We start from the raw sequence: 27,094 nt of genomic DNA on the forward strand, positions 1-27,094 counted from the left end.
TGGAGACCTACAGACACTGGATCCTACCCAGTTTGGCTTTGTTAAGGGCAGATCCTGCCTCTTAAACCTGGTCGATTTCTTTGAAACAGTCACCAAGGCCATTGACGAGGGGAAGATGGTCCACACAGCCTACCTGGACCTTGCAAAAGCCTTCGATACAATACCCCACTCAGGCTTTATAGATAAGCTCACCAGCTTAAATATAAACCCCTATGTCACTAGATGGGTTGCAAACTGGCTCAAGGACAGAACCCACATGGTTAGAATTGCTGGAGCCATGTCAGACTCCAAGCCAGTTACAAGTGGCATCCCACAAGGCTCAGTCCTGGGACCTCTCCTGTTCGGTATATATTTCTCGGAGGTACAGGCCAACACGGAAGGACTGTGGCTGACCAAGTTTGCAGATGACTGCAAACTGGGCGCTATAATTGACTCTCCAGCCGACACAAGCATCCTCCAAAAGTGCCTCATAGAAACAGACAACTGGTGCCAGAGCCATGGCCTCAAGCTAAATGCCAAAAAGTGTATAGTCATCCCCTTTGGCAAAAACAAAGTGCCCACAAATTACCACATAGGTGGTAATCCATTAAGTATGGAAGAAGTAATTAGGGACCTGGGGACCCAAGTTGATAGCAATCTCTCATTTGACAACCACTTGGCCAAAGTGGTTAGAAAAACATTTTATATAGCCCACCTAATCATGAAGGGATTCCCATCTAGATCAGGGGAGGTCATCGTGCCTCTTTACTCATCCCTCATCAGGCCCATAATTGAGTACAATGCCCCTTTTGGGATGTACCTTACCAGACACCTGCAGCAACTAGAAAGACCCCAAAAGTACCTCACCAAGAGGATCAAAGGGCTCAAACAGATGCCATATGCTGCCCGGTTAAAGAAACTCCAGCTCTACTCAGTGGCATACTGCCTGCACAGAGGTGATCTGTGCCTGACATATAAATCCATGTCCAACCCAGAATTAATGGACATGCTGCACCTCAGAAAATCCAAATCCCATCGAGCTATGCGCTCGAGAGACTTGAACCTCAGCACTGAAATAAATAGGACATGCTGGAGGGACAGATTCATAACCCAGAGGCTCCCTTCACTCTGGAATAAAATCCCAGTCCAGGTTAGGCAGAGTCCCTCATTGACTCTCTTCAAGAGGAATCTTGATGAGTGGATGGGGGATCATAGGTTTACCCCGGGTATCACTTCTGTGTCACTGTTCGACAGAGGCACAGTATACTAATCTCGAAAAAGGGCATAGCAAAATTAATTTAAAATGGGTGGCGAAAGCTTATAAATAAGGCTTATAAATGCCCTAGGGCAGATAGCCTAGTATGAACCTATGAACCTAAATCTATTTTTGCATGTAATGAGTTTTCTCTGTTATTATAGAGTCTGTTTATATTTGGTTTCACCATAGGGTGCTTTATCCTTAAATACTGCATTGTATATATTTTGGAGGGAACAGATGCATCTATGCAGCTATTTGTATGTGCATAGAATTTGGTGGCAACAGATATCCTCATACCAATTGTTGTCATACGGTTAAGGGGTGGGCGAGGTGAATTTGATCATGTCCTTACTCTTTTTTAGTAGATTAGACTTAGCATAACCTCTGAATACTGAGGTATTAGAATATGCTTCCTGGTGAAGTCTTATGGTAAATGTGACAAATTTGCAGTCTGATTTGACTAGGGAGGAAGTGGCAATTAGTGGGGAGCACAGTTGTCCCATGTTGATAATGTCCAAGGCTTAGATTTCTGTACAGAGTAACTAGGCCAGTGAATTTGTATTGATAAAATCCTGAACATTCAGTGCACACAAGTTTGAGGATTTATAAGTCTCACAATTGATGGAGAAGTAGCTGAAGTCTCTTGGGAACATGATATTTGGCTTAACACATAGAGATGGGATTCCACACTAGTTAAGTAAGAGGTCGGGGCTGATGGGAATATACAGGTGGTCCTATAGTTAGCCATGACATGATAAAGGGTTTTGTTAATAGTAAGTTGGATGAGGAGGAGTTCTAGATTATTATCTTGTTTAATAAGTGGCTTTACTGGGAATGCTGTCTCAGACTCTACCAAAGATTGCTGTGAGGGAAAGCCATGTTTGTTTTTGCTTTTGTATTATTTGTATTGCTTCTTTGCCTTGCTCTATTTTGTATATAGTGGTGTATTTTCTTTATATTGTCTTTTATTTGTATGCTGCCTTCAATTGCATGTTTAAAGTAGGAACATGACTACAGCCGTGTCTCATGTGAGGCATACAGAAATTACATTTTCAATCCACCCTCCGACCCTGGTGGTGGTCTGTTTTTAAACTCAACTGTTTCTTTAGTTGTCCATGCCTTATGTTAAATTGAGAACATATTTCCTTCCTTGTCAGTATGCACAAAATTATCATTTTATGAAATCACTCCCCTTCAGCTATTTAAATTTATTGGACATCCCACTTTATTCCACAGAGCCAGAATATAAAGTGCCCACTCCTTCCAAATTTTCTTGCTCTTTTATAACTAGACTTTCTGATTGGGCAGAGAGCACCTGTGTGGGACCTGCCTGATTGGTCTGGTTGCTATTCAGTACATTTACCAGTAAATGGATACAGCTAGCCTACATACCCCTGCATTATCTGGGACAAGATTCTTGATTACCAGTGAACCTGTGGCCTGCTTCGCGTCTTGGGATTGGTGCTACTATTTTGCTTCTGGTAAGAGAAGAAGCAAAGGGTCATTGTTTGCTAGCAGCATGAAGCTGTGGTGAGACCAGCACTAGTAGCAGCAGGTAGTAGATAAAAAGATGAATCAGCTCTTCTTATAGTTCTTGATAAAGCAAATTCCTTCATTTCAGTAAATATTGCTTGATTTGCTACTGTCTAACCTAACTTTAGAATATCTCCCTAAATACTTCATCCGTAAATCATCAGGGTCTACTTATTAGTTTCCCCTCAAGTGTTTGGCAGTGCCCCATATAGATGCAGACACCATGAGTTGACATTTTTCTTCCTATAAAGGTACTCTTGAAATTTTACTGATAATTAGTTGCGTACATGGCAACTAGTTTGCAGTGACAAGCACTGCCCCCAGATTTGCAAGCCAGATACTCCTAATATTACTTTATATTATCATTGCAACCATCTAATCAATAATATATGGCCTGTTACCATGGATATGGACTTTCCCACAATCTCCGTTGCCAGCTTGGTGAATATGGGTATCCTGAGGCAATGTATAAATTGCCGCATGTTCAGTGACAACCAGGTAATTATCAAATAAACTGATAAGGTATGTAAATGACATATTTACTCAGTCTCACTGCTGGTAAATCTCTCATATAAAAGTAGTCCTAATGTCAATCAGCTTGTCAGTAGTAAACACATTGCACCCATCACACACAGTTGACAGCAGATGCATGCACCTACATATGTAAATGCAACCATCCTAAACCCCAAAGATCTCCTATATGAAGTATACATAGAAATACCATCATCTGCCCAGAATGCACTTTTTTAAAGCAGCAACCACATGAACACGTGCAGCCAGATCTCATGGAGCCTGTACAGAAGTTGCCTGGATTGCTTATTGTAGTCCATTGTATTGTTGCAGACCTGAACTGTTAAGCAGTGTGTTTTCCTGCACCTTAAATGCATGTGTATAGCCCATAAGGCATGCCATCACACAATCCAACATTCTTATCATTGGAGACTACATTGTGAGAAACACAGATGTCTCTTTCACCAGGCTGAGTCAGGAGGAAGTCACTGTTAGTTCTTTATCAGGGGACAGGATCTGCCACGTTATACACGCACTCAGGTCATTGGACAACAAGTACCAATATGACACTGTCGTAATCCTTGTGGCTGTAAATGGCCTGAGACATAACTCCCTAGAGTATATGAAGAGACACATCATGGATCTCTTTGAATATGTGTCCCAGACTGGTATGAACCTAGTATTGTGTAGAATTTTACATTCTCCAAGGATGATGCATCAATACAAACAGAAGATGACTGACTTTAATAATTGGTTTACTTTCTGGTGTCATTCTAAGGGGATGCAATATTTGTCAGCATGGAAGCAGATGATCACCAGACCATGCTGCATTACTATGTATGGTTTGCACCACTCCCCTCTAGGCTTTTGAATATTAGCTAAAACATTGTCGTCCAAAGTGCCTTTTTAAGGCAATGCCAAACTGAAAGTACTTCTGACATAGCAAATCAAAACCATGAAAATCTAAAGGTGTTACTGCTCAGTGTTAGCAGTCTAATTAAGAAATTCTATTCCCTGTAAGCTCTCCTCACCATAGAGAATGCTGACACCTTGAACCGTCACTGAGACCTGAAGCTGTGGAGAGCACATTGGCTGTGCAAGGCTATAATGCCTTCCACACATGTAGAGCAGCTACTACACATTCAGGGACTAAAGGTGAAGGTGCCTCAATTTACTTGAAAAATAAATAGACCTCAAAGCTGGTCAAGCAGGACAAATCACTTGAGTTTCTCCACATTCAAATCATGTTAGGCAAAATCCCATATCACTTCTTTGCAAGCTATACTTCCCCCTCTATGACCCAGGAAACCAATAACATGTATTCAAACTTATTGGAAACACTCACCATCTAACCTAATAACATACTCATGGGTGATTTTATTTACCTCACTATTAACTGAGAATCATATATGAGACCAAATATGCAGGCACAGAGATTCCTGGACTTTGCAAGGAGAAACTCCCTGGACCAGATTGTCAGTATGCTGAGCAGAGGCACATACATACTTGATCTGGTCCTTAGTAATCTGAGAGGGTGATGCATGGCCCTAGTGTAATGTCTTCTCCGGTAATATCAGACCACAAAATATTCTCCTTTGAAGTAAAATAAAGCCCAGAAATCCAGCTGACCATGGAATGTTAAGGAACTACTCTAGGGCTAACTTCCTACTATTAAGTGATAACCTGTCAAACTTTCAAGCCTCCATAAACCCTGAGAACATTGCTACCTACACAAACCTGTTCACAGGAGCACTGTAGAAGCATGTTAATAGTTGCATGGAGGCAGCTGTATCCACCAGAAAGATGTACAGAACTAACTCAAAAAACAACTCTCCTGGTAGAATCACAACATCAGTAGGCTATATAATAGATGATAGAAAATATTGGCAAAAATTGGGAGGCGTTACACCCAGAATGATAATAGCACTCTCATCAAACAAAACAAACAAAAGGGTAATTCTGGTGTTATCTGTTTTGTGGATATGCAGGAGGTCCATCAGGGACATTTGAGGTAAAATTGGCCAACGAGTCCAAGGGTAACCACAAGACATTCTTAAGCTACATCTGGCAATAGACAGTTATGTGCAGAGCTCATTGTTAATGGAGCTATCTATACTGAGCCAGAGGATATAGCAATCCTACTGGCAGACAAATTCATCTCTATCTTTGTCCCTCACTCCTATCAACCTCCCCTCAGGAAACACTATCAAATATAACTCCCCCTACTGTCACTAGGGAAGAGATCCTCAATACTCTCCATAATGCCAAGAATATTGCATCAATGGGCCAAGACATTATCCCAGGATGCCTTCTAAACAGCATGAAACATGGCAATCAGACCCTCTGGAACTGTTAAATTATTTAAGTATAGCCTCCAAACAGCCTTTGTGCCTCATGAAATCTGAACAGCAGCAGCCATCCCTTTGTACAAAAGTGGGTCATTTACAGACCCTGGAAACTACAGACCCATAAGTCTCACTAGTCTCATATGCAAAGCCATGGAAAGAATTATCATGGAAATGATCAATAATGACACAGGAACCCTCCAAACATTGGACTCCGCCCAGTTTGGTTTCATCAAAGGCAGGGCATGTCTACTTAACCTGTAGGACTTGTTTGAGAGGATCACCAAAGCAGTCGATGAGGGTAAAATGATTTATGTTGACTACCTTGACCTGGCCAAGGCATTTGACACAATACCTTACATGGGCACTGTTGACAAACTCAAGAGGTCATGTTTAAATCCTTATTTCAACTGATGGATAGCCAGCTAGCTCTCAGACAGTTCCCAGGAAGTTAGAGTTCCACTTCTACAAAGAGTCCAGTCACAAGTGGATTCCCTCTGGGATCAGTCCTGTGACCACTCTATTATGGCATTTATTTCTTGGAAGTCGAAGAAATGTCAGGGGGCTCTGGATGACTAAATATGCAGATCATTACAAATTAGGAGCTGTCATAGAATCCCCCACTGACACTAATGTTCAGACAAAAAAACTTGCATCTGAACCACAGATTAAATCTAAATGCCATGAAATGCATAATAGTGCCCTTTGGGATGTCATACATCGCTGGTAAATATCATATTGACAACACACCCTAAGAGGTTACCCAGTTGTAAGGGACTTGGGAGTACACATAGATAGTAATCAATCATCCCATCACATGTCTACAGTAGTGAAGAGATCATTCTATGTTGTGCAACGTATAAGCAAAGGTATGGGATCTAGGTCCAAGGAAGACATTGTTTCACTGTATTCAGCATTCATCAGACCTATCACTGAGTATAATGCCCCCGTTGGTATGTACATAACCAGGCATATCCAACAACTGGAACATCTACAAAGGCTCCTAACTAAAAGAATACAGAGCATAAGTAACATGTCCTATACAGACCGCCTCAGGGCCCTATCCCTGTATTCTGTCTCCTACTGGCTGTTGAGGGGATATCTATGCCTGGCATACAAGGCATTGTCAGACCTTCTGCATATCCACAAAACAGACTGAACCAGAATTACCATTTCTAAAGACTTAAACCCTGCCTATGATATAAGTATGACCTATTGGAGAGATGTGTATCACACAGACTATCCCTTCTCTGGAACTTCCTCCCCATCCACATGAAGCCCCTCTGAAACTGAATTAAAATGTAACTTAGACAGTTGGATGAGAAACAGGAAATGTATCCCTGGTTTGGCAGCTATGTGTCTAATGAACACAGGCAGCCTGTCAGTTGTGCATCTCCCAGGCCCCTGTTTGTAAATGTTTCATCCCCCACCCCTTGTTTACACTTATTTATTTTACATTTGTTTACCGGGAAAGTCTGACTGGGCAGAGCCCATTTTCATCATAGGCCTGGGAAGAAAGCTTCACAAAAAGCGACAGGGCATACAACATTAGTAACAGTAAATACAGCATGACAAACAATATATACAACATAAGTTACAGTAGATACAGCAAGTCTAACAGTACATACAACATCAGATATGGAACTTAACATAGTGATATTATTAACATAGAACCTATGAGTATGAATTTACATTTGTAAAGGGAAAATAATTCTAGATTTATCAAACATTTAAGAATAAAAAGAAAAAAAGAAAAATCATAATACAAATAATATCATTGTGCAAGAGACAGTCTGAATAATTAATGGGGAGTGTATGTATAATAACAGGAGATCAGCCACGGGTGTTGCTTGAGTAGTGCCAAGAGTGCCAGAACTTGTTGGAGATTTGGGATGCATGGCTAGACTTAAAAAGTCCCATTTGGTCATTAGCCAAGTACATACATATGAACCTATGAACCCAAGTCTGGAGGTGAATTGTTTTTGTTAAGAATATGAAGACACCACCACCTTTAGTGATTTCATCAAAAGCAGAAGGTCTAAATGTGTGGAAGGCATGGAAAATCTGGAATGATGAAATGCATTCATCAGTCTTGAAATGGATCTCCATGACAATACATATATCAACATCATCCAGGGTAAGAAGAACCTGCATGAAGTGGCGATTTTTAGGTTCATAACACTGAGATGTCATACCCTTATGTTGTTTGGATTCTGTGTTGTTATGTTTGAAGCTTTAGAAGACTGATGTTACCTAAAAAAGGAACAATGGTGATAGAAAAGAATTTAGAAAATATTCAAAAGCTTTAGGAGTGGGGGGATAGGTGCAGGCCATCACTGGCAAAACTGTTAGGACTGTCTACCATCTCCTCCTAGGCAGATATTTTTTATTTATTTATTTATTTTACATTTGTTAACCGAGTTAGTCTGGCTGAGCTTTTGGCTCATTTTCAGCAGAGACCCGGGGAGAAAAGCTTCTCAGGACTAGAAAACAATTTATTAAATTTTAGTAACATAGTAGTAACAATCAGATATAGGATCTTACAAGCAGAGACCTGGAGAGAAAAAAAGTTCATCAGGCAATTCAATTATACAGAGTATTAACAATTGGCAGACAAGTATGTGAGTTGTTACAAACAAGGTTTTAAACAATTAGCAGAAGAAAATGTGACTAGTTACAATATCACTTAAGCTGCTTAGGGAAAAATGAGTTAATAGTTAGCCAGATGTTTATTTAAAGTGGGTAGGATCTAGTTGTACAGGAGTTTGGGAACAAGAAAGAAAAGTAAGAATGGATAGTAGGAAATGTAGGGGAGGTAGAGTATAGGAGACAGACTAGACAGGTAGGTTTTTTTGAGACTGTAAGAATTAAGAGTGGTTGGAGATAGAGGAATGGAAGAGGTAGAAGAGGCATGGGAATAGTGTTAGAGATACATTAAGAGTGAGGTGGTGAAATAGGTGAAAGGATGGTGGTTTCAGAGTGGTTGGCTACAGTGGTAAGACCACTTTGTTTTTAGGTATTTCCTTGTGGCTAATTTTAAACTTTTGCTATGCTGGAGGGATTTTATTTCCAAGGGGAGTTGGTTCCAGGATGTCGCTGGTTTATAGTTATAGAGAAGGCAGCCTATTTTGGTTTTGGGTTTGTAAATGTCTAATAATTCTTGATTTGAGTTGCATAGCCTCCTAGCAGGGGAATATTTGGATATGATAGCGGAGAGGCTGGGGCAGAAGGGGGGTAGATAGAGGATAGAGTGGATGATTTGTAGTTGGTATAGTTGGAGCAGCTGAGGGAATTCTAGCCAGTCTAGCTGCTGTAGTGCTAAGCAGTGGTGTGACTTGTAGGTTTGGTTAGCTGCAAATCTGACGATCTTATTATAGGTAGTTTCAAGCTTGGAAATAAGTGTAGAACTTAGGTTTGTGAGTATGTGGCAGCTGTACAGGAGTGTTGGGAGTAATAAAGCCTGGGAGAGAGTTATTCGGGCAGTGTTAGTTAAGTATTTCTTACTACGGAAAAGGTGTCCAAGTCTCTGATGAGTTCTTTTTACCGAGTTAGTAATATGGAGATCAAACTTAAGCTGATCATCTATTGTAACACCTAGCAATTTAGTACTAGATTCTGCTGATAATGTTGTTGCAGGATAAGATGGTAAATGTACTTTTGAGTGTGATGATGTTTTTAGGGAGGAAGAGTAAGAGCTTAGTTTTTTTTGGATTAAGTATTAGTTTGTTATCACTAAGCCAAGTCTCAATGGTGAGGAAAGATGCCTGGGTAGTTGAGTGGAGGTCAGTTGGGTTGTCAGCAGTGGTTATACAGTTGAGTCATCAGCATATTGCATAAGAGATGACTGAGGACAAGAGGAGTAGAGCAAGTTGGTGAAAATATTAAAGAGTAGTGGTCCAGTATGGAACCTTGGGGGACTCCCATTTGTACAGTGAGAGGGGAGGATAGTGCAGAGAGCGATTTAACTGATTGCTGGTGGGTAGAGAGATAGCTGGAGAACCAGGAGATAGTAGAGGGGAAAAATGTAAGTTAGTGAGTTTATCTAGAAGGAGTGGGTGAGAGACAGTGTCAAAGGCTTTAGAAAATTCAAGGAATAGGCATGAGACAAGTTTATTGTTATCATGAGCTAGGGAGGCTGTGTTGATAAATGATATGAGTGCAGTAGTTGTACTATGCTTGGGATGGAAACCATGCTGTGTGGGTGTGAGAAGGTTTTCCTGGTGAAGGTAATGCATTACCTGCTTGTGAATGCATTTCTCTAGGATTTTTGAGAGTGGAGAGAATATGGCAATCGGTCTGAAGTTGGATATGTCTGAGGAGTTGCCCTCTTTGTGAATGGGTAGAGTAAAGAAATTCTTCCATAAAGTGGGGGCATAGGATTCCGAAATGGATCAGTTAATTAAGATGGATACAGGATAGGCAATAGGTTCAGAGGCAATCTGCAGGAAGTAAGAGAGTAGCTTGTCAACAGATGGGGAGCAAGGTTTAAGTTTAGAGAGTAATGACTTTTACATAGTTAGTTGATACTGCTTTTAGAAAAGAGGAGTTAGGATGGTTTGAAGAGGTATCGAGCTTGTGTGGGTGCTAGTGTTGTTTCTAGGGGAGGAGAATTTATTATGGAGGTTATTGAGTTTATAAAATTATTGTTATATTTGTTGGCTATGTCTTCAGGTGTTGCATTGAGACATGGGTTAGGAGAGGAAGGGTTTCCTGGATGAAGAGTCTGTTTAATAGAGCTCCAGAATTTCTTTGCGTCTGATTTAAGAGTAGAGGGAGGATTGGCATGGAAGTTTATTTTATCATAACGGATGATTTTTTTAATTTTATTTCTGAGTTCTTTATATTTCTGAAGAAGGGAAGGGGTCCTAGTTTTAGTCCACATTTTCCAAATCCTATCCGGGTCTTTCATGAGGGTTCTGGTAGATTTAGTGAGCCAGGGAGCAGTATTAGATTTGATTTTAATTGTGCGAAGAGGAGCAAGGGAGTTAAGAATGTTTAGGAATGTAGTGCTGAAGGAGTGGATAGCTTCATCTAAAGGAAGAGTGGTGAGATAAGACCAGTTAAGTTTTGAGAGTTGGTGAATAAAGGAGTTAGGACAAAAATGTGAAAGTGAGCGGGTGGTAATAAATTTGTTATGTTTGGTAAGGTGGGGAGTATGTCTGGTAACTGTTATAGGGCAGTGGTCGCTGAGGGCATTTGGAAGGGTTTGGGAGTTATCATAGTTATGAGGGTGGGAGACCAATATCCAGTCAAGAAGAGAGCTAGGTAGGTGAGATTTATTAATGTAGGTTGGGGTTGTGATTAGCTGCTCAAACCCATGTAGGTTTATACAGGAAGTAATGTTGGGAGCTCTTATTATAAGACAATCAATATTTACATCTCCCGGTATAATTATTTAATTGTGGATGGTATGTGAGAGCTATATATAGTGAACCCCTTTTGAATTATACCAGAAAGTTAGCCAATTTTTGAAGTCAATAATATTTTGCTGGTATTTCAGTATGACTCTTTGTGATGGTAGAATGCTTCTCAAGGATAGGTTCATACTTGCCTCAGATTCATATTAAGAGAGCTTCATTGTGCCGCTCTTCAGATAGGCAAGGGTATTACATCTCAAATCACTTACACCCATGTGCACTACGGATGTGTCATATGTGTACTTGTGATGCAGAGACTTCAGTGCATGTGTGATGTGAGTAATCCTGGAACCTGACAGGCAACTGACTGTGTTCCTCTCCTTGCACAGCCTGGTGAGTGAAGCACTGGTGTATCTCAGTATAGTGGCATGTAGAATTAGGATGTTTGACTCTATAGAGGTTTGCCTTACTAGCTTTTGAACTGAAACAATATGATTCAGATGTATGTTTCATCGTAAGTTCCTGCAATCAGTAGAGTATCAAACTGAAGAAGAAACCTGTGATGAGTTAAAGAACTTGATAATTACTCTCAGTGTTGTTGTCTCAGTGTCAGACACCATTTCTAGTGAGCAGTGACTACTGGTAGAAAATGAAGATAATGGTCATGGCACTAATAAAATCTATTTCGGCCCTTCAGCAGAGAGGTGCTGCAGATGACCAACAAACTGATTAATTCATGGTGAGTCTTCGGGGAGAAGTGCAACAGTTTTATCAATGCCTGCTCAGCTTCAAGAAAAAACTGACCAGTAAACTGAACAATTCATGCTTACTTTACAAGATAATAGCAGATTTCCACCTTGATGACCCAGTTGTCCACCTCCCAAGGGGGGGGGGTGTCAAGAGTTTCAGTACAACCTTGAAGATGCTTAGACCTGAGAATTATGTGAACTCTTAACTAGTTACTTTTAAAATGTGTGCAGCTAGTAAAAACTTATCTTAGACAGACTGGAATATAATTCTTTCACATCACTTAACTGCAGAGTCCCTGAACACCTACATGGATTTAGAAAACCCTGATGTATGATTTCCCAATATTAAATTGATTTCAGAAAGAAATCTTTCACTTGAAGTGCAGTCATGTATATTTAATAAATATACATTTTATATTACAATATATTTGCAAACACAGAACAATCAGTAAGCAATAAGTTGGGAGTATATACATGGCGAAAGAGAGAGAATACCCTACAAGACAAGTAGAAATGCAGACTCTCACGAGTAAAGTTTGTCTTGTGATGTAATCACTGGGCAGGATTATCCCCAGTTTAAAGAACTACTGAAGTTTAGGTTTAAGGGGTTCGCTTAGATATGCTACAGAAGTAAATAACCTCAGAAAAAAAATGCAGAGCTAGAATAAACAAAGAAATTAAAGATTAAAGTATGGGTTGAAGAGATGGATAATCCCACTACTAAACTGTGTCAAAAGATTGCTGTTAAAATATTAAATTAAGTCAGTGTTGGAGATGACAGGGAGTGTGAGGACTATCAAAAGACTCCAGTGGTTAAAGTAATAAGATAGAAGCCCTGCTTAAACACACACACACAAACACACACACACACACACACACACACACACACACACACACACACACACACACACACACACACACATATATATATATATATATATATATATATATATATATATATATATATATATATATTTGAAGTTCCAGGGAGAAAAGTAAACATATAATGCAATGTTCCAACTTATTAACTGCTGCTTGATTCAAGATTAATTAAAAAACTTGGTAACCATGACAATCCCCTCAGTCTTGGCTATACACATGCATTTAAGGTGCAGGAAAACACACTGCTTAACAGTTCAGGTCTGCAGCAATACAATGGACTACAATAAGCAATCCAGGCAACAAAAGTGACTGAGAACCAAATATAAATCATGTGCCTTCTTGTATCTTAGGTAATTACAGGATTTGTTGGTACTACTGTTTTATATACAGTACACCAGGGGAAATAAGAAGAAAAACCAAGGAAGGGTCAAATGGGTGTCATACTCAGCAAAAATAAAAAGGGGAACCTGAACAGAGTTGTAAGCATTTTCTCCTTAACCAAAGCAGACATGTAGCCAAAAAGCAAGACTCTGAGGGAAAACATGGAACGTCATACTTGAGGAATAGAAACTAATACAGCCTGTACCTGTGATGAAAGAAAAATATTGTCAAGAGTTGCTCTTCATAGGAGAGTAACTAGATGGATGGTAAATACCTGTACCTGGATTTCAAGGAGAAAAAGCCACAGACTCCATTTTATATCAGGTCACTAAGGAAAATACTGACTTGACTGACATCTAGATAAGTCATATCAATTTCAAGAAATATCACTGGGAGAATGACGCCCTCAGTAAAGAAACAGAACATAGAGAGAGATAGGATGGGAAAGAAAAAGAACTTAACAGCCCTACTATGTATCCCTCCTTCAAGCTAAGAATCAAGCTGCTATATACAGCAACAAAGGCAAGAGAACAGGCACTGATCCACTCAAGAGTTCCAAAACCTTTTAGAACACCTGTCATGAAATTAGTACAGTCACACTTTGCATGGCTTTTTAGGAATGAAAAAACAAAGGCTAGACTTTTGACTAGATTTTATTGTCCTGACATTATGAAGGATACAGAGAATTTTGTGCAGCCTGCCATGAGTGCCACCATAAATCACACAATCCATAACTTAAGAATCCTCTGATAGCTTTGCCCACTGAAGAGGTCCATTTTGAATGTATAGTTGTGGTCATTATGGGTCCACTTCTGGATCTGAACAATGGACAAATGGTCATTGTAGGTCCACTTGAGAATCTGAGCAGTGGCCATCTGTATACTCTGGTAATTATTGATTATGTTATTAAGTTTCCTGAAACAGAAATGCTGTAAAGAGTCAATACAAAATCCATACTGAAAGAACAAATAGCACTGTTTGTAGTGTAGGAATTCCCAGAGAAATTCTTAGTGACGAAGGTACCCCACTTATGTCCAACGTAATGCATGCATTTTGTCAATGCTTTAAAGTGAAACAGCTAAAAGCATCTTTATTCCATGCACAAACAGATTGGCTAGCTGACTGTTTTACCAACACGTTAAAGTCTATGTTCGAAAAAGATAGAGATAGATGTGAAAACTTAGACTTTGTTTTAAGATAAGTACTACAAGCCTAATCTGGTTCTACACCATAGGAACATGAAAACATACAAGGGATGTGTGAGATAAAGCAAAAGAAATGTAGGAGAGGAAGAAAACAACCATTTTAGCAGTGTGATAGGGCATTTTCAGACCTGCAAGGCATATTAAGAATTGTGATACCTGTAGTGAGAGAGCGAATGGAGAGAGCACAGAAGATACAACAGAAAATGTATAACAAAAATACTTGTCTGAGAAAGTACAAAATAGAAGATAATGTACTTGCACTACTACTCACTCCAGAAAACAAGTGCATTACAAAGGGGCATGCCCATTTTAAAATAACAAAAGACAAAAAAATGAAATGAATTATAAGGTGAAACTGTGGAAAATAAAAAAGAAAACAGCTGTATCAGTGCTTAAACCATGAAGAGAAACATCTGCTAAAGTTTTTGTAATAAGTAGGTTTCAAGGCAACTTAAGATTCTCACAATATATCCAGTAGAAAAAAAAAGACTGGAGACACGTTTCGTGTCTCAGGACAGGAAGTAAATAATTTTGTACACAGAAATAAGGTCATGTTCTCAGAATTGTCTTTTAAAAGTAGATTTTGCATTGACTTCAGGAAATCAACCATCATATCTAAATTAGATTTCTGAATTATTCCCTGAGTGGATGAACAATTTGAGAAACTGGGCAAAGCTAGGTGACTATCAAATTTATAGTTAACCAAAGGATACTGGCAAATCCCACCTGACACAGATGCTAAGGAAAATGGCATTTTGCACACCTAATGTGCACTTCCTTTATAAAATATTGTCTTTCTGTCAGCAGCACTCTAGAGACTGATGTACACAATCCTTCGCCCCATCTCAGCTATGCTGTCTATGTGGGTGATGATGTAACAGCTTCTGATAAATAGGAGAACAATATGTATCAAATCAAACCACTTTAAACTCTCACCTTCTGGTTGGACTGACAGTTAGTCCACCATTGTTAATGTTAGGGCTGGCAAAAGCCCACCATTTAAGGTATGTGCTAGATACATGGCTTGGGGGGAAAAATAAGTGGAAGCAGTGCGAGCTTGGATCACATCATCTACTACAAAGCAAGTGACAACCTGTTTGTTTATAACTATCAATTATAGGAAGCTTGTGTCCAGTTTTGCCAAGAAGGCTTGGTCCCTGGCTGAGCTAGCTAAAGGTAAGGCTCCAATCAGGATAGAGTTGACAGAAGAAAAAAAAAAACTTAACACAAATAAAGAATATGTAGTGCATGGAGTATGGTGATTGCACTCCGAAATTCTGAAAAAGGCAAATCAGTTAAACATTAACGTGGCTTGAGACCCGACCTTAAGAACTGTAGAGCTTCGCTCTTGAGGTGAATTTCTTGGCAAATCCCTGATCTTAATCTTGTATGTTATGCCCAGAGCCCATATTCAAAGCTCCTATAAGTTTATATAAATTCAGAGTGCATACAGAAATTACAAAGACAAGCATAAGCCAGGTTTTGTCACACCATTTGGTATAGTATCAGGAAGCATATTAATGCCAAGAAACACTGCTGAGCTGTATGTAGCAAGAGTGTTTTAAAATTACATGGATCCTGTGTTCCCTAAAATATTTCCCCTTGGAGAGAAAATGTTTGCTCTGATCACTTATCATAACCCAACCCCCATAGTGGCTATTCTGACACAAGGACTCCCAACTCCGAGTTATCTCAGTGAGGATTGACCTTCCACCCATTTAGCTGACTTCAGTGACTTCTTGGATTTTTGCCCACTACCCTGCAAACTATATATCAGACAATAGCAGGAAAGGAGTAGCTCAGCATTCCCCCTTGAGCCATAATTCAAATGAGCTGCTGTTATTAATTAGTTACACCTATGCAAATTAACAGAGAATATTTAACTTTTTAATAATAGACTAAAGTAAAACTAGGAGGTCTGCATTACTTTCTGAAAATTATGAGTTCTGCAACAAGCATTGTTTTACTCAGTCTAGTGATGAATTCATTGTTAAAATGTTACCTGCTTAAATCTTATCTGCAAATTAACATTTTACTAACTCCTGCTTTAGTTAAAAAGATAAGAGTCTGATCATTTAAATATCAAACTGTATGGTAATGCTTTCTCAGCTTTTGTATGCAATGAGTTTTTTTTTTTCCACTTCCTTGATGTCATGTTATTGATGTACAAAATTCAAATTTCACAGCTCATACAGCCTGGAGTGTTTGCTTATGTCAGACTCATGTTGGCTTCTGCATTGCTTGTCACCTCATATGGCTTTATTTAAGGGATAGTTACACATACATCTGAAAGGATCTGAGGATGAAGGATAGCTATGAGAAAGTGAATATCACCGTATACATGAAAATGAATACCATTACATTATATCAGTCTGTAGTGAAAAGAATTGAAGCAGCACCACTGAGTTATTAGTTATCCATGTTGTTTCACATCACTCTTCCTCTGTAAATCACTGCTAATAAATAAATAAATGAAGCCACACAAAATACTGTTATTAAATTGGAAATGGTCCCATCACTGATAGTGCTTTATTTGAGTTTTCTCTCAAATAGTAGTTAGGAGAATGGATGCAGTGACTATTTGTGTCAAGGTAGCTGATGCCCCCCTTCGTCTTTAACTTTATATGACTGGGAAAGCACATTTTTCTAAACCTTATTATTATTCTAGTTTGTGCATTCTAAGTTGGCTTCAATATTTTTTATCTGGAAGAAAAGAATAATTCCAGCAATGCACATGTTTCTTTCAAGTCCAGATGAAGTATTAGATTAAGACACTAGCATTATACATTATATTGGAGTATCATTAGCTTGTGACTTTTACAGACTGACAGTTGTACATTTCTATGTAATGTCTGTATGATGAAGTAATAAATATATGCAGAGATAGTGATCGAGAATGTGGAAATAAGGAATGACTCATATTTAAATGTTATTCTTTTATAAAACTGCTACAAACTATCCTTGTAATTAATATTCTTTGTAGCCATGACTGTGCTTTTGTGTAATTAAATTCTAAATTTTAAAGAAATCATCTAACCAGTATTTTATAAGCACTTTAATTATTGTCATGTGTTGCATTTCCAGTGCAGTTTATTTCTTTTAGAAGGAGCACGTCTCATGTAAAGGAACCCACAATGGCATAAACAGATGCATTATAGAGGTTCTTTGTGACATTAATTTACAAATCAGGAAACAGGTGTTGGCTAATTACACACTGACTGGTGCAGTGTAATTGGAGCATCTGTCACCTCTGTTGCTTGTTAGGCACATGATAAAAATGTGTGTTTCAGATGCATGTGGCATACAGAAGGTCAGAGTGACAATGCATATAGGTCCTCATTAAAGCACATCTCAACTGGTTTATAACATTTGTAGCCACACACTGACTAATAATGCAATATAAATGTTTTCAAACTGCATTCTAAACATGAATTAAGCCTCTGCCCACTGCACAGATGACATTTTAAAGTGGACATTATCAAAAGTGTGTGGCATAAATACATAATATTTTAACAGAAATGACATTTACATGTCTAGGAATTCTGTGATAAAAATGAGGAAACATTCATGCCAGATTTGCTCTGTTGTTTTTTTTTTTTTTTTACCCTTTGCTGTAATTAATTGTGTTTTTTTTTCCCTATGCCCACATGTGTAAAAGGAACAGTGAATCTAGCTTGTTCATATACTGGGACAATATTTGTGGATCTGCAGTCATAAAATGTCAATGGGTCATGAGCACATATTCTGATTAACATGAAATATAAAACATGAGGTATCTCAAGCTTCTATTTCACTACAGTCCAAGTGAACAGATTTTACTATAGAACTTGCTAACAAACTACACTATTTTTTACTTACATCTAGAGCTATCTATGGAGATGCATAGTTCTAGTACTGACACATGCCTGCACTTTAGCTGTTTTGTTAGCATTTTCATTCTATCACGGAAGCATAACAAATTCAAGATATTTGGGCCTAGCAACCATTTACACCTTGTTAGTACCTGTTCTTTAACCATAACCTATCTTGAGAATAGCCAGGTCAAGGATTCTATTTCAGCATCCATTTAATCATCCAGGTCCTATTTGATGGAAGATAGTATTTCACACAGATTAATATGCAATGGTACTTTGCTCCAGAGGTGGGGAGGTGCTGCATGATGTATCTAGCTTCCCATTTAAATTTGTTTATCTGCTGGTGAATGTTTAAGCCCCTAGTTCTGGTATTAGTGGCTCTATTTTATTTGTGGAGATACAAAAGATATGGGATCAGTGGCAGTGGCGGATCCAGGAATTTGCAAAAGGGGGGGGTGCAGTCTGGCTAACTGACTATCGGAATAGAAATGGGGAAGTGGGACACTGGGTTTGGTGGTTGTGAAAAGATCACCTTAAGAATCTGAAAAATCATGCGTGGAAAGATGTCAGTTTACATTCAGTTGCACATGATTTTGCTGTGGTTGTGGTAGCAGAAACAGGCACATGTACAGATATATGTTTAAAATGTAGATAAGTATGTGTGCGTGTTTGCACAAGTATAAATATGGAGGTGCCTGATACCTGTCAACTGTCCACAATTTGCAAAATGTAGAAATTTTTGCCTCATATCTTTTATCTGATTATCAAAAAAATTGTGCTTTTTATGACAATTCAGAGGGCTGAAATCACATTTGAGTTTCATATTTCAGATACTTTAACAGATACACACTAAAGCAAAACCTGTAATTCTAGCAAATTCACACTTTTTAAGAGCAACACTTAAAATCTCTCCATGATTTGTGGGCCTCAGTCCCTGATTATTTTTGTATTTGTCCAGACTTCATTGTCTGAGGCTGAGAGGTATTGTATTCATTGGAGTTACCAGGTTAAAACATTGAATAAATATTTTATTATATGTGCTATTTTCCAGCAGTTTAACAACTTCTTCTATGCTATGTTTATAATGTGGTTTATAACAATTATCAAACTTTTTCCAAGATAAGTTTTCCCACCAATGTTCAATATTTGTATACAGCTAAAGATGAGAACTGCAACTGGTAGACAAGTTGATTTAAATAGTTAACATTTTATTTCATCTGGCATGACAGAACTATTAGGAGTATAAGAACAGTCTCCGGGCTGAGACTGAAACCGGTCCATTAAGATCAGGGCTCTAACCAGGTCAATAAATTAAAATAAACACTTGAATGCAGTGCAGTAATACATTTTTTATTTTTTTTTTTGTTTTGACTTAACTCCTGAGGTAACAGATATTGCAAAAAGCAGCAGCAGCACTTCAGCAAAGACATTATCAAAACAACCACACATTTAAAAATAAAAAATCACATCAATGAACAGATGTAATGAAACAATAACAGTGAGAAAGAAAAGTCACACCTGCTGGATTCTAATTGAAAGGTGTCCTGGGCCAGTAAAATCCAAGTTTTTACAGCTTCTGTGTAGTTTAATAAATACGGAGAAACTGAATATATTCATAAAAGAACTGATTATCCAATGAACTGAAGTGCTGGTATAATACCTCACAACTTCTTAACATACAAAATCTGGACTAAGCCAAAAATAATGGGGGAACAAAGGCCCAAAATAGGGACAATTTTTAAATATTCCTCCTATAAACTTAGACAATTGATATAATAAAAGGTTTTCTGTGAGTATACATTTTCTGATGGATTTGAAGTCTGAAACTCAAGTCATTATTTAGTGACATCAGTCCTCAATGATTTGCCGGAAATCCACAAATTTTATGAGGAACAGATGAAACATATGAGGCAAAAATCTGGAAATTCTGTGAAAATCTGGACAGTTGAGCAGTATGATGGTATTTTTTTGTTTTTGTATTTCTGTTAATTTCAATGTGCAATGTGATCTCTTCTATTATGTGAACTTTTGATTATTTTTCTCTCTGTTACCATGTTTAAACAAGTCCTCTCTCCCCTTGGAACCTTCCCTCAGGAAATATCAAACATAATTCCCCCTGCTATCACTAGGAAACAGGTCCTTAATGCTCTCTCTATGGCCAAGAACACTACATCAATGGGACCACACAATATCCCAGGATGCTATCTAAATAGCATGAAACATGACCTATTAGGCCCACTGGATTTGCTATTTAACTGTAGTCTCCAAACCGGCTTCATGCCTCATGAATGGAGGACAGCAACAGTCATCGCTCTGCACAAAGGTGGGCCATCTACAGACACTGTAAACTACAGACCCATAAGTCTCATTAGTTTTATAGGTAAAGCCATGGAAATAATTATCACGAAAATGATCAATTGTGATCTAGTAAACCTCCAGACACTGGACCCAAACCAGTCTGGATTTGTCAAGGGCAGGTCATGCCTATTCAGCATGGTGGACTTCTTTGAGAAAGTCACCAAAACAATGGATGAGGGCAAAATGGTTCACACTGCCTACCTTGACCTGGCCAAGACATTTGACATAATACTCCACTCGGACATTGTTGACAAACTCAAGAGGTTAGGTACAAATCCATATGTCATCCAATAGATAGCCAACTGGCTCACAGACAGGACCAGTAAGTTAGAATTGGGCAGTCTACTTCTACAAAGAGACCAGTCCCAAGTGGAGTCCCTCAGGGACAGTCGTTGGACTATTCCTTTTTGGTATTTACTTCTCTGAAGTCAAGGCCAATGTCAATGGTCTCTGGCTGACTAAATTTGCAGAGGACTGCAAATTAGATGTCACTGAATCCCACATTGGCACAAATGTTCTCCAGGAAGGGCTGACATAGACAAACAACTGGTGTCAGAGTCATGGACTAAAACTAAATGCCAAGAAATGCATAAAGTATCCTTTAGGAAGTCATCCACCCCTGGTAACTATCATATGAACGACACACCCCTTAGAGTTGACCCAGTAGTCAAGGACTTAGGGACACACAATGACAATAATCTAGTCTTTGACCACCATGTATCTACAGTAGTGAGGAAATCATCCTATGCTGCACAACTTATAAACAAAGGTATGACATCTAAGTCCAAGGTAGTCATTGTTCCACTGTAGTCAACATTCATCAGACCTATTGGGTACAGTGACCCCAATCAGGCATATCCAACAACTGAAATTATGTCCACAGAGGTTCCTCACTAAAAGAATACTGGGCATACATAAAATGTCCTTTGCCGACCACCTCAAGAGCATATCCCTGTATTCTGTCTCCTACAGGCTTTTGAGGGAAGATCTATGCCTGGCATATAGGGCATTGTCAGACCCCACTCTGATGGACCTCCTGCATATCCACAAAACAAACACCAGAATTTCCCATTCTTAAAGTCGTAAACCTTGCCTGTGATATAAATAGGACCTACTAGAGAGAAGGTGTGTATCCCAGGGACTACCCCCATCTCTGGAACAGGCTCCCCATCCATGCAAAGCAGCGTTCCTCCCTAACACAATTGAATTGCAACTGGACAGTTGGATGGGGAGCAGGATATTCATCCCTGGTTTGGCACCTATGTCTCTAAAGGACACTGGCAACCTGTAAATGGTTCCATTTCTAGGCCCCTGGTTGTAAATGTTTCATCTCCCAAGCCCCTGCATAGAAGGGTATCAGAACTTGTCAGAGATTTAGGATACATGGCTAGGCTTAAAAAGGTCCTTGCGGTCATTAGCTTAGTAAACACTTATGAACCTATAAAATGCAAACCTCCTTGGTCAAATGTCCATCCAAATAAACTAAACAGGTATAACAAATCACTTATGGCCTATAATAACTCATGTTCTACCCACTTAAAGAGATTAGTTTAATGAGCTAGCAAAAAAACTAAAGTACATATTCAGAAAATGTAAGGCTAAATATAAAATTAAAATAGCTACCACAACCAACAGTAACTATAAATCCTTCTTTAACTGTATCAGAAACTTAATTTCCAGCAATGTTCTGAGCTTGTCCACAATGGCCCTATGCACTCATACCCCAAGGAAATAGCTAAACATCAATAAATGTTCTTAAGTTGACTCAGTGGCAGACAGACCCTTGTAATTACTATAGAACATGTCCTGCCTGTCTCTTAAAAGCTAAAAACATCATACGCTTTGGATCAGATTGCATAAGAAGATACATCATTATTCATGTCAAATATAACTTATCTGTACTTCAAAACCTGAAAAACAGCCATTGTGATGCCCTTAAATAAAAGTGGCCCAACTTTCTGTCCTGGCAATTGCAGACTTATTATCTTCTCTAACTGTATTTGTAAGACTATGGAAAATGTAATTTCTGACCTCATCAGTTTAGACATTGAAAACCTCTTAGACCTGGATCTTCACCAGTTCAGTTTTGTTATAGGCAATTCCTACCTCTTTAACCTTGATTGTTTCTTTGAAAAGGTTTTTGAATCAGCACATAGTGACTATAAAGTTTATACAACTTCTCTTGACCTGGCTAAAGCCTTTGATACTATCTCCCACATACGTATTTTTAACAGACTTATAGACTTGGCATAAATATAAACTTAGTGTATTGGATAGTTAGCTGTTTATCTGAAAAAAATATGTAGTTAAAGTCACATGTGCCACCTCTGAAAATAAAAATCTAGGCTCCTGGCATTTGGTTAATAAAATTTGCAGGCATTTGCACACCGGATGTTATTTGCTCACCTGCTGATATGAAAGGGTTAGACCATGCCAGTAAATGGTACAAACAGTGGCTTCAAATTAAATACAAAAATATAGTATTGTTAAATATGATAAACAAAACAAATCCATATCCTTCCACATAGATGACATACATAACCCAAACAAACCAGCACTGTCATCATAGATCTAGGTATCTCTGTGACTACCTCCTTATGCTATCATATTTCACAGTAGCTAGTAAACCCTTTTATTTGTCCCAAGTAATTTTCAGGGATATCTTCTTTAGCTTAAAGCGCAGTACTCAACTGTTTGGCGCATTGAATCAGTAAGTAAAAAAAAAAAATGATGATAATTACCTTAGGGCGGAATCACTCAGCGAGGTGGTCGCACAGTTTTTTTTTTTTTTTTCAGAGTTAATCTGCACACTCTGCAAAACATATTTGTTCGACCAGAACCAGGGATTATTTATACACGAGTCAAATTACAGCTTTTCACCCACAATAGTCTCATCAACGCGCCTAATTCAACTACAGGGGAGAAGCAATTGGAGGAGAATCTTTATAAAAAAAAATCACCTAATTGCAGCCTCCAATCACATCTCCGGTGTATTGGGAGCATGTGGCGACAGTCTAGGGATTCTCTGTGAATAAAATAATGCACCTGAAGTTGATACTAAAAAATGTACTGTTTTGGTGATCATACAGTTTCCATTTTCAACAGAACAGAGTTTTTTTTACAGCACAATAAAGAAATCGTAAGTTGAAGACTGGAAAATATATACAAGTTTTAAAAGAGGGCAGCGCACGCCCCTGCTCCCATGCCTAAATCCGCCACTGAGTGGGTCTCTAATTGCACAGAAGGCAAGGCATAAATCTCCCATCAAAAGTCTATAAGATAATGAAGAAGAACAGAATTTCCAGTCTTAATTGGTAACTTAGGGATTATAGGCTGGTGATCTTAACTAGGAACTGCTGGGTCTATTTAGTTTTGCAATATGTCTGGTGTGATACATCCTGAAAGTGCATTATACTCAGTTATCGGCCTAATTATTGCTGAATATAAGGGAACAAGGTCTGCCTTCAAACTGGAAGATATTCCCCTGACAATTAGCTGTGCCAAGTAAAATGACTTTCTGATCACTGTTGTCACATGATGACCAAAGGAGAAGGAACTGTCAACCCATGTCCCAAGGTCCCTAACAACATTCTCACTTTGGAGTGTGGTTTTGTCTATGCACTATGCTTGGGAGCGAGGTTGTCTGCCAAATGGGATAATATTGCACTTTATTGCATTTAATTTTAGCCCATATTTAGTATGCCAGGCATTTACAACTGTCAGTTTTTTCTTGAGGGTTTGGGTGTCAGAAGGAGACTTGACAATCAATAACCCCCATGTTGCAGTCATATGCAAATTTAATTAGGTTTAAACTCATGGCTCAAGCGTCCAAAAAATAAATACAAATCAGAAGAGGTCCCAGTTGTAAGGTCTGTAGAAGACAACTGGTTACCTTCATGCTGTCTGATTTCGCATCTGCTACCTGCACAGTGTGGGTTCTGTCTTTTTGCCAGTTTTCATCTTACAACACAGGGATTTATTTTTAATGCAATAAGTTTGCTAATACAGAGAATGGTGTCAAACGCCAGGACAAGGTATGCTATGAAGTCAGAATGACTGGTGTCCATTGTCTGTAATACCCTCACAAAGAAATTAACCAGGTTCATTAGACAGAATCTATCCTTGGCAAAGCCAAACTACTGTGGGCCACATCTAATGAGATGTTTGATACCATAGCTTATCAGGTGAATTATCATATGTTCCTTGACCCTGCAGATAAGACCTATCTGACTGATGAGCCTATAAATTCTGAGGATAGTGGAATTGCCCCCCTTATGAAGTAACATCACCACTGCTGTACACCAAACCTTACAGACAGAGCCTGTTGCTAAACTTTGGTTAAATAGTTTGAGGAGCAGCCCTTCCCGGCATGTGTGGTACCATTCATTAAAAAGACAAGTATGTTATCAGGTCCCATATAACAACTATTTGGGTCTTGGAAAGCGCTTTCAGTACATGTCCTTTATTGATAATGTAGAGGTGGGGTTAAATGATTCAGGGATGTGTGGACTCTAGATCACAATCTCTTGAGTAGAATTTGCACTAAATTTGTTTGCCAGTAGGTAGGCAGTGTCTACTGAAACAGAATATGTGGCGCTGTTTTGAGTAAATTAAGAGCAATACTGGTTATTGCTTTTTAGTTTCTCAATGTAGCTAGTTTTTATAACTGTACTTTGCTTCAGAAGTTAACCTAAATTCATGGGCCTCTTTAGTGGACCTATTAGTATTTGTAATTTTTAGTAATATTTCTTTTTTTTTTTCAAAACAATTTTATTGATTTTAATACATTCAAAATTGCAAACAATTGCATAAAATCAAAGTAAAAACTGTAACCTGAAAACTATAACATATATAAATTACACTATATAAATTACATGTTTGATATAAACTAAACTAACAGAAATGAACCAACTAAAGTATTTACATAGACATCCATTAATATATTTACAATGTGTTGTTGATATCTGATTATAATACATATTGTCATTATGAAAGAAACAAACTAATGTAATTTATTATAGAGATTCGTTCTTCTTCAACAAGTTTTGCAGATTAACCCACAATTGAAGATTGTATTTTTTTTGGTTGTCCTTGAGTATATAGTTTTTAATTGCAGTTGGCATACAACATTTAACAGATTCTTGAACTCAGAAAAGGAAGGAGGAGATTCTGAAATCCAATGTTTTGTTATGGTCTTTCTGGCTACTGCCAGTATTGCCCATAATAGTGGGTACTTTATTTTTCTGACACATTGTGGAACAGGAGTATTACATATCACCAGAGATTTATTTAATGTGAAATTGTCTGAATAAAGTGCCTGTAGTAAATTATTTATTTTCCCTGAGAAAGTATTTAAAGTATGGCATTCGTAAAACATATGCACCCATTTTATGTCTATATTTGATTTATATTTATTACAAATATTTTGTTTTTTGTTTATTTTTTCCATTAATTGAGGAGTGTAGAATGATCTGTTTATATATCTCCAGGTGTATAATTTCCAATTCAAAGATAAAGTAGTTTTCCTGGCTGATTGTAATATGTTTGCTTTGTCTAAATCGGTAGGAAGATTATTATTGATAGAGTAAAAATAGTTCCAGAAGTTCTGTGGACATCTGAAAGTGTCTTCCCTTATAGTTCTATAAATTGCCAGAATATGTATGCTTATGAAGTAAAATTGATTGAAAATGGTATAGTAGAATACTGGATTCGTGTTCAGTGATTGATAAGATGAATTCTAATTTATTAGCTAGAGTTAGTAAAAGTGTTTGTATATCTAGCCACATTGTATTGTCTATTTGATATTCCTGTATTATGTATTCAACTGATTTGGTTTTATATTCTGATATTAGTTGGAACCCAAACTTAAGATCATTATGCTTAAATATGGTAATTTTATTTATGTCTGAAGTTATATAGGATTCTTGTGTGAAAGCTATGGGGGATAACAAAAAGAAGCATTCCTTGTATCTGGGGTGTTTATATATAAAATTTTTAAAATTTGTTATAATATTATGAATGTAGCTAGTAGTATGATTGAGATTTATGTGTATAGTGAAATAATCTTTTAGGATCCATAAAAAAGGGTTACTTATTATTTCTAATTTATGTGTAGATGGTCTGGAAATTAGCTGTAGAGCTGATGAAACCCATAACAGTTTCCACTTAGCTGAGTATGTAGTATCTAAAAGTTGAGTAATTGTTTTGATTATTGAGGAAATAGAGTAAAGGTTTAAATCTTGGAATATTATCCTACCATTGTTCCAACTGTTTTGATGTTGATTAATTGATATTCTTGTTTTTTTCCCCAGACCAAAAGAATTTTAATATTAAAGAATTTAACTTATTTGTAATTTTTTTAAAGGGAGTATTTGAATGGATTGTATAATATATAATATTTTGAGTAGAATAATCATTTTAATAATAATTAATCTTTCTTCTGTAGTGAAACTTATTGTATTTCATTTTAAAAATAGATTTTGAATATTTTCAAAACACTTATTATAATTTAATTGTATTATTGTTTTGATGCTTTTAGCTAGAATTATTCCTAAATAAGTAATTTGATCTGTACTAGTTAACTGCTGAGAGTTATAGTTAGATTTGTTATTTGTATTTGAGTGTATGGGTAAAATTTTTGTTTTGTTATCATTAAAAGACAGCCCAGACATCTTTTGAAAAAT

Source organism: Protopterus annectens, chromosome 15.part0, assembly GCF_019279795.1.
Source record: "Protopterus annectens isolate FY-2018-M chromosome 15.part0, PAN1.0, whole genome shotgun sequence".
NCBI lineage: Eukaryota > Metazoa > Chordata > Ceratodontiformes > Protopteridae > Protopterus > Protopterus annectens.